This window comes from Leuciscus leuciscus, assembly GCF_965113295.1.
Source record: "Leuciscus leuciscus genome assembly, chromosome: 7".
Classification (NCBI taxonomy): Eukaryota; Metazoa; Chordata; class Actinopteri; order Cypriniformes; family Leuciscidae; genus Leuciscus; species Leuciscus leuciscus.
Window position 1 is genome coordinate 11,212,455 of NC_138731.1, and position 11,880 is coordinate 11,224,334.

Below are 11,880 nucleotides of genomic sequence, written 5' to 3' on the forward strand. Positions count from 1 at the left end.
TTTTGAATCTCTGTTCCTCAACAGGCCTCTCTGGTTCTTCGATCTGCTCTTCATCCTCCAGTCTTTCCATTTCTACATTGTTTTCCAGTATAATGTCCTCTTCATCTTCTACAGTCTCTTTCAAGTCCTGCCTTTCTGCTTCATTACCTTCTGTGACCTCTTGTTCTTCTTCTGGACTTAAACCTTTAAAAAAAGTACCATTAAAGTCATATATATATATATATATATATATATATATTTTTTTTTTTTACTGTACCATTGGTTTGGCTCATTTCTTGAAACAGAAATTACATTCTCAAAACTCTAAGATCATTTGGCAAAACAGTCTTACAGTTCAGCACAACACTATAGCTCACTTGAAAAAGCTCATATCTCTCCCAAAACTGTTCATTCATGCTTCAAAACTAAATTTCCTTCTCATTTAAACAGTCAGTGCCCCCAAAATGCTTCGTCCCTTTGGCATTGTGTAAGCACTGCAAGTCAAAATGTTTAGATGTTTTGTCACTATGGCAGAGGACCATTGAAATATCCCTCAGGTCCCCCTTTCAGTCTTAGCCCAGTCCTTCATTGACAATGGTTACTGTACTGTTTTTTGTCTAGCTAACAGAATACAATTGTGTATAAAACTGAAAAAAAGAAATAGGATTTTAGGGTAAGAGTAGCCTCCAAGGTTTGACATCACACACTGCACTCATACTGCCAAGGAAATTGTAACCATTATCATTCACACACATAAAATAACTTCCATACATCAGAGTAAAAAGAAAATGTTTACAGCATAATATACTGTAATATAAACACACAAACAAAAAATGATATGCAGCCTACAGTGCAGTAAATAAAGCTGGAGTTTCACAACTAACAGTTCTTCAGTGGTCGCTCTCCTCACCCTCCCTCTCCTGGCCACCGTCCTCCTCACCCTCCTGGCCATCCACACGCTGCTGTCTGACTGGCCACAGATTCTCGTCCACATCACAGCGTATATTCTCCCTTGCGATGCAACGAGGGAAGAAACGGCGTGCATGTCGCAACCATCCCCTACACTGATCTCCTGTAAGATCCTCACACGCAGCGTCCATTGCATGGAGCAGGGACCTCTGATCTTGAGCCCGATGCTCATACACTCTCCACCTCCAAGCGGAGAAATACTCCTCAATAGGATTGAGGAAAGGAGAGTAAGGTGGTAGGAACACCTTGACGGTTAAATGTGGGCTCATTGTGCTAACTGTAGCTACTTGTACATAATCATTTGAAAAAAAGCACAGAGTCACTTGAGACATGTACTAAAGCATTTGCAATTTGATAAAACCAATGAAAAATGACATTCTGTTGTGAACAATTGCAAGGTGGTTTGGAGATTTGTCCATGTTATTTTGAGAATGTCATCTCGGTTTCAAGAAATGAGCCAAACCAATCGAGAAAAACTGTATATGGGCCAAGACTGGGGATGTGAGTGGCCACACCATTCTCAGATATGGCAGCACACATAGTTATATTGCCCCCTCGCTGGCCTGGGACATCCACCGTGGCCCGGTGGCCAATAATATTATATGGTGTATATATACATATATGATATTCATGGTATTATGTTCTTGACTAATTTTGACAACTGAACAGACTATTGTGCATGTAATGACTTATACAATGAAATGACGCTGACACGTTTTGGAGCGAACAACCATTAGACTGAGAATCAAACAATCAGTTTAGATCAACAAGATCTATTCACTTGGGAATTGTGCTAAATATAGGCTACCTGTACTTAATCATTTGCAAAGATGTACTGAGACATTGAGACATGTACTTAGACATTTGCAATTTGATGAAATGAATGAGAAATTCAATTGTGTTGTGAACAATTGCCAAGTGGTTTGGAGGTTTGTCCATGTTATTTTGAGAATGTCATTTCTGTTTCAAGAAATTAGCCAAACAAATGGAGAAAAACTGTAAATAAAGTGTAGTTTAACATAGAAACTTGTATAGCTACAGTATTTAGGTATCAGTGCTTGCAAATACAATTTACCCTGTAAAATATACTCACAGAGGATGAGCATTTTGTCCATCACCATATGTCCCTCAGGTGGGAACTCAAAGGGACACTGGACCTCCGTTGTCCACTTATGGGCCTTCGAACATTTCCCTAGTAGAAGAAGAGGAACATATCCCAGAGCTTTCAGCTTCTCCATCTAAAATATAAGACCGTCAAACACTACAGCTTTTAAAAATGGTTCATAATAATTCTGAAAGAAACAGTTAAAAAATATGCTAAGCATCATGTGACTCCAAGCCAACATGTGTTTTTTCTTGCTTGAACACAAAAACAGATTATTATTTATATTATACCATAAGGAAGGCTATTCAGACTGTTTAATTTCAGAAAAACTAAACAAATCAAGGTTTCTGCTAAAGTTGAGTATGACAAGCTTTCTGCTTTCAATGAACATCAGTTCAAGCCATATTTGCAAAGCCTCCAAGCAACTTTTTTTAGGTTATGCAAGGCTAACTGCTATTTACTTGAATGGGGAACTCCTGAAATCTCCAAACATATTGTAAAATTAGCAATAAAATCTGACACGAACTGTGTCATAAGATCAAATAGAGTTAAAACTGTAAATTTTGATTAGATTTAGTCATTGTGCATGTGCAGTAGTTCTCCTTTTACTGGGAACCAGAGCTTCTAATGGCAGCTGCAGTGATGTGTGACTTTACCAACAGCCTATTAGCTCTTTAATTTACAAGAGTTCTGTCCATTAGTGGCACATCAGTGGAAATAATATGAATTTCTTTTCTTTTTTTAACTGTCAGTTTACAGGAATTACAATTGATTCATGATCATGTAATGTATTATGTTTATGTACTTGTATGTAAAACATCTTTATATTGTATAGCCTCCTCCTATATAAATGTTTTAGTTTAGAACAAAGTGTGAGGTAATGAAATTTGAATGTTGAACTTTGCTTACCATGATGGCTAAATTGTGAAGGACTTTGGATTGATTGCGTGATGCAGCTGTGGGTTTAGCCACTGATGGGCTTTGTACGGTGGCCGAGAGAGCTCAACGCGCTGCAACTGAAGAAAACACATGCAAATAGAAAAACACCTACAAATTAAGAAAACATCTTCATCAGTTTCACAACACATGTGTGCTCCAAATACTCACAACACAACCAAATACAGAAACGCGCTGCAAAAGTTCACAACACAAACAAATACAGAAACGCGCTGCAAATAGAACAGAACACAACGGAAATGTTTCCGGGGAACCCAATAAGTGACGGACCCGGCTGGGAAATAAATTTTGATTAGATTTAGTCATTGTGCATGTGCAGTAGTTCTCCTTTTACTGGGAACCAGAGCTTCTAATGGCAGCTGCAGTAATGTGTGTTTTACCAACAGCCTATTAGCTCTTTCATTTACAAGAGTTCTGTCCATTAGTGGCACATCAGTGGAAATAATATGAATTACTTTTTTTTTTTTTACTGTCAGTTTACAGGAATTACAATTTATTATGTATTGTTATGGACTTGTGTGTAAAACACCTTTTGTCTCAACAGAAAAAACTTAGACAAACTAAATCCAGAAGAACTGCGGGAACGTCTCCAAGATGCTTGAAGAAGAAACCTTCCTGCAAAGCTACAGTACTGTGAAAAGTAGCCCACTGGCACTTGGGTCCGTGTAATTTTTGATCATTTCATTTCCTGTTTGGAATGGAATAACGAGAAATGAAAACAATCCGTGTATCATTCGTTCAGTCGTTTTTTGAATTAATATTGAATATAGAAAAATTTGAAAACGGTTCCTTTTTCGTTTTTTAATTTTTTCCAAAAAACGAAAAACAAGAATTCAGCTGGATTTCTCGTTTTTCGTTCTCAGTTAGAAAAATGAATAAACAGCTTGAATATTCGATTTCTACACGTGGGCGGGAATTAAACGCCCATTTCATCTGATTTGTCAGCCGAAGATCAAACTGTTCCGTCATCAGTTCTGCACAGCAGAATAAGAGTCCTCCGTTGTGCGGATTCTTAACGCATTTATTGCAACTACATTTAATATTTTTCTCATCAAACCACCAGACTAACGAATGTCTCGACACAACCCGTACCGGTGAATAGACTAGATGGGGCTTTCTTCTGTGTAGACCAGGAGTTCTCAAGTGCCAGGGGGTCCGTGAAATAATTTGCTATTTTCCGGATTGTAAAGTCAAGTCACGGGGTTTTTTTTTTTAACATGAAGCACGCTGTGATTAATCTTAATGTTGACCTTCAAAAATATATAGGCGCGCCAAGAAGGCTATTGGCTGTAGGCTATTTTGGTTGATTTTTGGTGTGCGCCAGAAAGAATATAATAATCATTTATAATAATAATTATTCTTATATAATAATTTCAAAGGCATGATATGTTGTAGTCATTTTGAAAGTACACAAATAGACATATAAATGTTACTGTTTCGAATGAGAGTATTAAACGACAGTAGCTATTAAATCCCCCGTTGAGCAACACATCCAAGTGATGTCGGGTGTCGCAGGCCTCGCAGCCTGTTCGTTATTAAAATAAAACACAGTCAACCAAACATATAAAACGTTATTCTGCTTAATTGGTCTGTTGACATTCCAAACTAATTTCCCTTGCTGTGGAGATGCTGATTTACGTGTATATTGGGACTCGAATGAAGTACGAAGCCTTCTTTACATTATTAATTAGCATCCAAATGTTACATTGCAAATATGGATAGGCTACTGGACGAATGAGAGATGCCCGAAACCAACGTCTGCTCTGTACAGTTTCAGTTTCTCGTTAAAATACGCATATTATGTTATTAATACTGTTTGTTAATGTTGTATTTTATTTACCGGTCTTTTACACTATTTATGAATATGCTTTTTTTTTTTTACAATGTGACGCGCGCGTTTCCCTCTCAACATGACCCGGCGCGCCACGCACAAGCGCGCATCCTAGAGATATAAGTAAGGAATAATTGACGACAGGCCGTTGAATTATTAGAAAAATAATGCACACCCGAGGTGGTAATGCGGTCACGACGCGAAGCGGAGTGGCCGTTACACCTCGGGTGTGCATTATTTTTCTAATAATTCAACGGCCTGAAGTCAATTATTCCGCTTATACTACAGTTACCACACCTCGAAACATTGTTCAGATTATGTATTTCAAGACGTTTGTAAAGTTTTTGTCATTAAAACGCTCTTGTATGTAGGACTAATTTCTTACGCATCTAATCCCATGCCTTCGTTGCTAATTCCAAAACGTCATTTCAGAGTTAGTAACGGAGGTTAGAGCCGCTGATAGCAGACTAATGCTGGGGACACACGACTCGCTGACACATTCTCTGACTGTTTTCATCGACTGCAGCAGATTTTAAACACCGACTTTGAACACAGACTGAACGCGCTGAACACGCGTTTGGGCATGATCAGTCATAAGTATCAAATTACATTCATAACCGGCCTTAAAGTGTGTTCCCGGCTTTATGCAGTTATTAATGCAGTTATTAGAGAGAGATGTTGCAATAATGAGACAGAAAAGCATGTGCGTCAATATTATTATTTATTAATTAATTCAATTCGTTTTAATTAATTCGTTCATTCTTTTTTTCTTTCTATTATTGACAGATGACAGACTAGCCAAATAAATGAAACCCAAAGCCCTTTTAACAAGTAGGCCTATCAATAATTATTTATTTGTTAAATGATCTGCAATAAAAATCCGTGCTGCAGGACTATCCATTTATTTAGCCTATATTCAGTTTAATTTTCTATTGATTAGATAGGACTTTATAGTTTATTTATTCAAATTAAACTGCATGTTTCTATTGATTGTGAAGCTAGACATTGAAAATTGCAGATCAAGCGCATGGGGCGAAATGCTTTTTCTTGTTATGAATTGTATCCTATTTTCCGTTATTACAGTTGACTACGCGAAGTGATATGGAACGGTAATGCGGTCAAGACCTGCCTGGAACTACTTTAGCCGTGCGTTTCCCTGAAAATAATGCACACCTTAGAACGTTCGTCAACCAATCAGATTCAAGCATTCAACGGCCCTGTAGTATAAATTATAATACATTTTAATAAAACACAAGGCCTACGTCATAAAACTTCTCCAGTTGTTAGATAGGCTAGTCAGTCTGAATGACAGTTTATACGTTAACGTTAATATAGGCTATTATATAGTCAATGCATTATTCTTTTCTTTTTGTATTAGTGTTAAAAATATTTAATTTACAACTAATTATATTATATAATATTCTTTTTTTTTTAATTACTGGGCGAGGCTAACAGCCGTCATTTATCCTGCCCATATAGCCAGCTGATGCAAAGCGTAGTTGAATTTATATATACACAGAAGAAAGCCCTATCTAGTCTATTCCCCGGTACGGGTTGTGTCGAGACATTCGTTAGTCTGGTGGTTTGATGAGAAAAAGATTAAATGTATTTGCAATAAATGCGTTAAGAATCCGCACAACGGAGGACTCTTATTCTGCTGTGCAGAACTGATGACGGAACAGTTTGATCTTCGGCTGACAAATCAGATGAAATGGGCGTTTAATTCCCGCCCACGTGTAGAAATCGAATATTCAAGCTGTTTATTCATTTTTCTAACTGAGAACGAAAAACGAGAAGTCCAGCTGAATTCTTGTTTTTCGTTTTTTGGAAAAAATTAAAAAACGAAAAAGGAACCGTTTTCAAATTTTCCTATATTCAATATTAATTCAAAAAACGACTGAACGAATGATACACGGATTCAAAACCAGCTTGTTTATTCGTTTTTTAGTTTAGTTTAAAAAACGAAAAATGAGATTTTGGCTCGATTTTTCATTTTTCGTTAGTGGTTTACAAATCGGTTTATGGGTTCGATCAGAGTCATAGAGAGAGAGAGTTGCGACACTCCCATAGACCTCCGTTGTAAATAATGGCGGCGCTTTTAACCGCCTACTTCCGGGATATGAAGATCGGAATAGTTCCAAACACTGTCATTTGGGCGTTGGACACCATTCACTTACATTGCTGCGCGTCGAGTTGTTCCAGAGTTAAGTTGCCGAAATATCGACCTCTTTTGAATTGTCAACTGTCTATATTGTATCAGAGGCCCTTTGCGATGCTTATACTGGTCTTCATTTGTACATGCACAGCGTAATTATTTATATTTTATGTTGGTTGTTTCAACCAATTTTCAAGCACTGCCTGCTAGCTAACGTTAGTTAGCTAGCGCGACTTCGTCAGCTAAGAGTTCGGTAATGAATCGCTACCACCTTTATAGCAACTTTTATTTAATTTAATTTTTTGGGATATACTAACTTTTCATTATGTTATTATTGTCTTGAGTGAAGCGGCTTGTGAGAACAATGCTGGACCTTTAGGATTGTTATGGCCATCACCAGTCCTGTCTGTTTCATGGATCACCTGCCCCTGGTTTTTGTTTTTCTTGTTCACACACACAAGCACACATTTTTGTTGTCTGTCATTGTTTAATAAAAAATATTTTATTTGAAAACCTTCATTTGTATCAGCCATGCTTAAATTCGTTTTTAATCTGTTATAGTTTTGATAATGTGTATGGCTTAATCTTAAAATAATATTCTTAATCTTAACATGATCATGTTTCACGTTGTGGTCCTGGGGGTGGCCACTTTCATCAGATGAAGTGAGCTAGCTTCTAAGCGAATTCTGAACGGACCGCCACGGCAGACCTCTTTGCGTGATCACGAAGGTAGGCTAATGGCTGAATCAAAATTTATAAGCAAAATCACGGGAATCAATAGCCTAATACAGCCCAGTTGTGCTAAAATAAATATCATGAGACGTCCATCATCAGATGAATGATATGGAAAAGTTAAGTTAGAGCCGCTAAAGCCAGTGCTACTACCCATGCGAACATGAACACTAAGCTTTTCCCTCCAAAAATATAGCTTAAAACTTATCTCCAAATGCAAAACTGACATTAACAAAATGCAATAACAGCTGAAAAAGTACTTGGGTGTGTGTTTTATTTTATATTTACCGTTCAATAATGCAATCGCTGCTGTCTGTCCCATAGAAGAACATGACAGCCAGCGTACGTTTTGGAACTATTGGGGCTTACATGAACCACGTGACAGCCATAGCGGCGACATCAAAGAGTGTCGCAACTCTCTCTCTCTATAGGCTTGTTCGACTTCATACAGCTCTGCGCAGACCGATCGGCGGCTGACTTGAAGCAGTGCATGCCGGTTAGAAATTTTGTCCGACTTGATACAGCGCCGACGCCACGTGACTGTGACATATGCCATCAAAGTACCGCGAGAGCATTTCGAGAGTAGCCGGAGAACTCAGCCAGCGCAGCTTCTCAGGAGCGACTGCACTGGGCTGCAGGAGGGCTGATGACGACACAGCTGTCCCACGATTGGCCGGATTCACCGCATGACAACGATCACGTGTGTTTCGTGTTTATTCGAACACCTTTAGTTACTCTAAAGCTCACAAATCAGTTTTTTATAACAGTAAACACTCTTTTCATGTCGTATGTTATATTGTGTCATGTTTATCAAATTAAAACTGATTAAAAAACGTATAGACTCCACTTCATTAATAGTAGCAATTATGTTGAACTTTATTCTTGTTCAAACAGACGCTGTATGAAGCAGTACATAAAGTAGGCCTATTGAATGAAAATGTCTCTGAAACATCTGTGTATTATTTGGCCAATATTACATTTATTTCACTGCAGCTGTGGTAAAGTACGCGAACACCACGTGAGCGGTCACTACGGGAACCAGAAAGTGTCCGACTTCACGTCTCCGTTTGCAGCTCCTCCCCGCCTGCACGCGGCTACTCTCGCCGATCGGTTACATCCAGCCGCAGCCGATGTCGAACACACCTTATGGCTCTGGGTTCGATGTTTTATTTGCACACGTGGTCGCCGCTGAAACGCCCCTTTCATCTGATTGGTCAAACCGCTCCACCTTCAGTAAGCTACGAGCTTTTCTTTCTGTCAGGCAGAATAAGAGTCAGTACGAGTGCGGCACTGACAAATGCACTTTAATAAAATAATGTCTGAAACCACCACTCACTGTTAACTACACACAATATTTGAAGCAAAAATATGTTGCTGGTCACGTAATTCGTGCTGCTGCGACTTGCAAGCGACCCCAATAATGTGAACTACAGTATATGACAGATTATATTAGCATATTTCCCATTGATAAATACAGTGCAAATAGTTCCGTCTCTTTGGATAAAAGTGAAGTGGAAATAAAAATCAATAATAGGCTGAACTGTACCATGACAATATGCCCGTAACATTTACCACTCTAGTCTTTTATTTACACCAAAAGGCAGACGGGTGTGTGCAGTGCCGTCGCAGGTGGGGTGCGAGGCCCTGCTCTTTGATGTGTATGCTCAATTGCGCAGGAATTACAGTCACACGGACGTAGCTGTTCTAATTCTTTTGCACGCATAATCTTGCTGTAAAATGTTTCCATCAAGTAGAATAATACATAATCATGGACATAGTCTCAGCTATGACTTTTTGCTATTTATTTCAGAGGGGAAAAAAATCAACTGTCCAACTACGAATCCGCCCATTTAATCAATGTGTATCTTAATGGTCCAGGGGTGTAACGTTTGCCTAGCGTGTCAGAGATTGTAGGTTCGATTCCGATCTCGAATGGTTTTATTTTTCTCGTATAACGTTAGTTTTTTTTTTTCTCATCAAAACCGAATATGTTAATCAGGTTGTATATCAAGCAGGGACACATTTGTGTGCATTATGTTAGAGTATCCACAACGGATTGAAGCGCGCGTCCAAGTGAAGACAGTGCGGCGTGTGCGCAAGCCGCACGAGAAAACACTGCGAGCACTTTGATCACTTGATTTAAATCAGCGTTAGATCTTCTCTTATTTTTTCAAAAAAAACGAACGAAATGAATGCTCTGCCAGTTAATTGGATATGTTTTGTTTATTTGTAGAATTGTTACATTCGTGCCGCGAGATGTTTAAAAAAGTAAAAAAAAAAAAAAAAAAAAAAAAAAAAAAAAAAAAAAAAACAGCAGGATTGCGAGGCCCCCTATTGGCGCGAGGCCCTGTGCGGTCGCACAGTTCGCACAGTCTATGCGACGGCTCTGGGTGTGTGTGACACAGCCTATATGGGCTATAAATAATTTTGAAAATTGAATAGAAATAAAGTTTATATTTTTGAATACAAGCATGTGTAGCCTACTCAGTTCACATGAAAAGAAAGAGACAGAAAAGAGAGAAGCCAGAATCAGTGAATGTAAATTAAATACTGACAAAATTACCAGGTTTGGGATTAATTGTTATTATTATTATGAGAAATTGACTCCGGCTAGAACTTTGATGCTTCACCAAACTCAGCTCAGACCCTCAGACTGGTCTAACTTGCTTCTAACTGGTCAGACTTACTTTCCCAAAAAATCCATCGACTTGCGTTATCTGAGCAATGAAGGCCGTAATACTTAATGCTGTCCACTAGAGGGAGCGACAGGATAATAAGTGTTTTCTACTCTCTTTCCCTGTTTGCATCAGTTTAAATGACAAATAAATGCATGAATTTCATTCATAAATAGGCCATATCTGTGTATCCACTCTCTAGTTTATTTTAAGATATTGTTATTCACACTGGTTTTTGCATTTAATGTTTGTCCATCCAGAACTTTTATTTGTCATGAGCGCTGTAGCCTACTAGAAAAAATATATGATTCAACAACACAAACTCTGTTTTTACTCGGCAAATTTGTTTTTCTTTCAAGTAAGCAATAGCCTACAAGTTATCCTGCTTTTTGCCATGGCTTGCCATACTAACCAGAATAAACAATATTTTCTCCACACGAGATGTTTAAAAACCCTGCATTTAGTTTTTTGTGAAGACGAGCGCATATCTTACAAAGGTTCCAGTTCTGTTTAGGCCATTGTAGTTTGTAATGCTTCACAAAGGAAGTCCATTTGTGCGGTCGTTGGCGTTAAACGAAAAGGACATTCTGAATATGAGCCGACTGTAAAATTAGCTGGCTTAAAAATGCGGACTGATCATTGCAGAGAATAACAGACGCCTCCCGGTGCTATTCGTATTGGAATTGTGTAATAATCACAGATTATGAACAGATGTTTTACACAACAAGGATATATTCCCATTGGGTTGTTGTTGGGTTTTCATGTTTAATGGGAACTTTATAGACATAATGATTTTTATACTGTAGCCTACAAACTGTATTATCCCCTAATTCTAATGTAACAGTTATGGGTACGGTAGGTCATCTACGGACATCTAATGTTACGGACATATTATCATGATACAGTTCATCCTATTATTGGTTTTTATTTCCACTTCACTTTTATCCAAAGAGACGGAACTATTTGCACTGTATTTATCAATGGGAAATACATCATGCTAAAATAATCTGTCATATAGGATACTATTTTCACTGTAGGAACATTTTAATGTAAAGCAATTTCAGACCCCTCAGCTGACCCCTCTCGATGTGGAGGAGCAGCGGCTCTACTCTGAGCTCCTCCCGAGTGACCGAGCTTCTCACCCTATCTCTAAGGGATCGCCCAGCCACCCTGCCGAGAAAGCTCATTTCGGCCGCCACTTCAGTGTGATATGTTACCATATTATCATGCTTAACATTGAGAATTTGAATAATTGTAATGTGATGATCAGATGCAGATATCTAAATATAGGCGGTTTGCGGGTGGATTATTTGTTTTTAATAGTGGATTCGGGTGACTCAAAGTGCACCAGATTAATGAATTTATCTTTAAAATGTACAACATTTTCTTCCGGGGGGGCATGCCCCCGGACCCCCTAGAGGTACCAAGCTCCACCAACAGAAAAAATGGTGGAAAACACATTAGGCTATATGATGAT

At 38.4% G+C, this 11,880-nt stretch overlaps 1 long non-coding RNA gene across 1 annotated transcript; it reads right to left on the minus strand.

The window, feature by feature from the left end:
• Positions 1-45: 45 nt before the first annotated feature.
• LOC309503563 lies at positions 46-3,280 on the minus strand. Its single transcript, XR_014207732.1, has 3 exons — positions 2,963-3,280; positions 2,042-2,186; positions 46-183 (listed from the first exon to the last, which is right to left on the minus strand). It is a non-coding gene; the product is annotated as an uncharacterized lncRNA (long non-coding RNA).
• Between the last annotated feature and the right edge of the window lie 8,600 nt (positions 3,281-11,880).